Source organism: Spinacia oleracea, chromosome 3, assembly GCF_020520425.1.
Source record: "Spinacia oleracea cultivar Varoflay chromosome 3, BTI_SOV_V1, whole genome shotgun sequence".
Lineage (NCBI taxonomy): Eukaryota > Viridiplantae > Streptophyta > Magnoliopsida > Caryophyllales > Amaranthaceae > Spinacia > Spinacia oleracea.
The window spans coordinates 124,456,817-124,460,373 of record NC_079489.1 but is presented as its reverse complement, the minus strand read 5'-3'; the positions used below and the strand labels follow the sequence as shown (position 1 = coordinate 124,460,373).

General features: G+C 35.3%; 1 long non-coding RNA gene across 1 annotated transcript; it reads left to right on the top strand.

Annotated features, from left to right (window-relative positions):
* Nucleotides 1-1,708: 1,708 nt before the first annotated feature.
* On the top strand, nucleotides 1,709-3,557 carry LOC130469359 (uncharacterized). The gene is made up of 3 exons (XR_008929854.1): nucleotides 1,709-1,940; nucleotides 2,096-2,167; nucleotides 3,349-3,557. It is a non-coding gene; the product is annotated as an uncharacterized lncRNA (long non-coding RNA).

Here is a 3,557-nt window from a genome sequence, read left to right as displayed (position 1 = left end):
TGAATTTATTTAATCGGGATTTTTTGGGTCGTATTTCGAAAACGAATTTAATTTAATTAAAGCCCAGTCGTTTTGTCTTGAGCAAACCCAACAAAGCTTGCAAGGAGTAAACTTAAATGAGCCCGGTAATAAGCCCAACTCAAAATTACCCTAACCTAGCCCACATGGGAGAGAAAACCTATAAATAGACCTCATATCAAACCATCACAAGAAAATTCAGAACTCTCTCTCTCTCCTCTCTTTTCTCTCCTTGCGGCACGCCCCACACCCCTTTCTTCATCCGTCTTTGCTTGCGGCCCAAGGCAGCCGTGTGCGCCCAGCCTCGTGCTCGCCCAGCTCGCCCGCCCCGCAGTCGCAGCGTAGCACATCGTGCCTGCGCGATGTGTGGTCGTGCTCGCCCAGCTCGCCTGCTCGCTCGTCGCGTCGCAGTACAACACTCGTGTTGTGTGTGCGCGTCTCGCCTGTGCCCGCGCCCAGCCTCGTCGCCCCTCTCGTCCCTTCGTGTGCGTGCGCCCTGCTTGCGGTGCATTGCGTGCGTTGTTGTTGTTGTTGCTTGTTGTGTTGTGTTAATCGTTGTGTGTGTGTGTGTTGTTCAATTGTTTCAATCAAATTATGTTTTCAAAAACATTAAATTTCAGTTTTTTTAAATTGTTTAAATTGTTGTAATTATTTTAAATATTTGGGTTATTTAAATTGATTAGAACGGTTATGAACACCGTATTGGGTTAGAGTTGTATTTTAATTAAAGAGATTAGTTTTAATGATTTAAATTATTATTTTCAGATTTTATAAGTTTATAAAGTGTTGATTTTTGAAGTCAAAACATGTTTTTATGACAAACTATTATTAGGGTTTTGATTACAATTAATTAAGAGATTGATTCACGTAATTTAATGACAATTTAAATTATGGGAATCAACTTAAATTTTCAGATTGTTTATATACTTTAAAAAGTTGGTTTTTAATGGTTTTAAAGCTAAAAACTCAATGTTTTTATGTAGGGCTTGAGTTGACTATTTGAGACTATTAAATTAATGATTTATGAATGATTTCTAATTAAACTAAGAGTTTTAGAATCTTAAATAGTTGCTGGAAATTTAGTAAACATGGATAATAATTTAGTTCTCCTTTTGTGTTTATAGGAGTTGATTTCTAGTGAATCGTGATTCGCACAGTGGCCCCCGTACTTAGGTATTCCAGGTACGTACAAGACTAGGGTGACCACCCATCCCTTGAGGACTTTGTGAAGTGTATTGAATGCGAATCATGTGAACTTATATGTTATTATGAATTCATGTTTGATGATTGGGAATGAATGTGTTATTGTGAATTCATGTTTGATATTGAGAATGAGCATGTTATTATTATTATTGAATCTATGTGAACGAGCATGTTATGAATTGAATTATGCTTTATAGATTCTCACTACAACAAAAATATTAATTAACAGCACCTATTTAATAGCGTTTATCAAAAAGCGCTATTATTTGAATGAATTAACAACACTTTATTTTACACTGCTGTTATTGAAAGCAATCTTAATTTCCACTAAATATAATACAACGCTTTTCTGTAAATGATGTTAGCCTGTTATTAGTATTTATCAAAAGTTTTATGAAATCATGCATAAAAACAATCATCGCTTTTCTTTAACTAAAACCAAAAGCACTCCACCGCTAAAACCAAAACCCTTCCCACGTTCTACGACTTCTACCTCTTCCTTCCTTCTCCCACCACGATTACACGGTTAAGGATCTGTTCCCAATTGAATTCAAGAGTTTAATTCCAATCCGAAATTTCTCAAATCCAAATTTACAGATTTCACTTCAATCTAAATCCAGATATTTTCGTATTTATCTTCTTCTCCAGCGATTGTTTCTCGGCGGAGATTAATATCTGGCGAACATTTTTCCCGGCTTCTTGTGGTTGAATTATCAATTGTGAGTTTGAATTATCAATTGTTTAAGGTTTCTTACTGTTCTTTGTTAGGGTTTGTGTTTTGCTGTTTTCCCCCAACTTTTATTTGTTCGATTTAGGGTTTGAACTAATTTGTACTTGATTAAATTCTCAAATTATGTTCATTCTTGTTGATTAGGGTTTCCCACCATTACCGATTTAGGAGTTTGTTCAGCATCTAACACCTTCTCAATCGAGTGTCCTGCACAAGGTAAGAATTACGTTTCAGAGCTTCCATTTTTATGCGACTACTGCATTCTTGTAAATGTTGATTAGATTTTTTTTCCCCTTTTTCTTTTGCCTGTGATGCTAAATTTAGGAAAGCATGTTAATTAATTCGTATTTTTCTTTGGTATTTCTTGATTAAAAAAACAGTCTTGAACTAAGATTCATGGAAGAAATTGGGGAAAACAATAAGACTGAGTACTGCTTTGAATCAATAGATTATGATTGTCGATTCATCGAATGATTACTTAAATTGATTTTAAGTTGTTTGATGGTATTTGTATTTATCTTGTCTCACTAGCATATGTAATTTCTAAGCTTATATGTGCAACTGAATTATGACTTATTGAGGTGCAGACTTTCTAAGCTTATATGTGCAACTGAATTTGATTATTGTATCTAATGACTTATATGACTTAAAAGAATAATATGTGCAACTGGGTTTGGATATTGTACCCTGTGACTTATATGACCTCATACATGCTAATGAATATGCTAATTGAAACTAGATACTGCAGAATCGAACTGAAATGATCCAAATAGGACAAATTAAGTGCAATGCACCTGCTACACACAACAACAACAGCAAGGCCAAACACAGCAAATATGGAAGAATTCTTTAGTTTTCTTTAGTTGTCAGACATGGATACCTGAGTCCAAGTAACATAGTATAAAATAGTTTGTAGCTTTGAGCACAAGGGGAAAATAGAGGTTGAAGTGAGTGGCTGCTGTTTGTCAACCATTTCAACGTGTCTTATTCATATACTGATGCTAGACTGTACAGTTTGGGTGGTGGGTGGAGGGGAAAGCCATTTTTCAAGAGTCCTGGAGTAGTTTGCTAGTATTTACGCTGTCATATCTGCTTACCTTTGAATGATTTGATAACTCGAATTGCCTCGACTATAAAGATAAATTTCTTTGCTTATTAGTTGAAATTCCCTGCATTTTTTAGCTGTTTTTGTAAGAAATAAAAGTGTGCAAATTTGTCTGGTTAGAGTATCACACTTGTTTGTTTTCTCCCTTTTATATTTTATCTCTGTTCCCTCATGTCCGGATTTGGATGTGATTTTTACCTTTTATGCTAGTTTGTAATTGTGTTTGATTAAAAATGTGAAAAATGTTACACTATTCTGACAAAACTAGAATACCTATGTATTAAATCTGCAGGAAAAAGAAATTGGAGACTCAAGTGAAGCAGACTAGCAGAGTATGAGAAGGCTAACAACATAAATGATGATGATGAAGATGAAGATGAAGATGAAGAGGATGCCACAAAAACCCGCACTCCTATTCGCTTGATAAAGCGCCGATAACTAACTAACTGGAGAATCAGATGACTATGGAGCTATTGGGTGATCTTTGTTTTATCTGGCGGA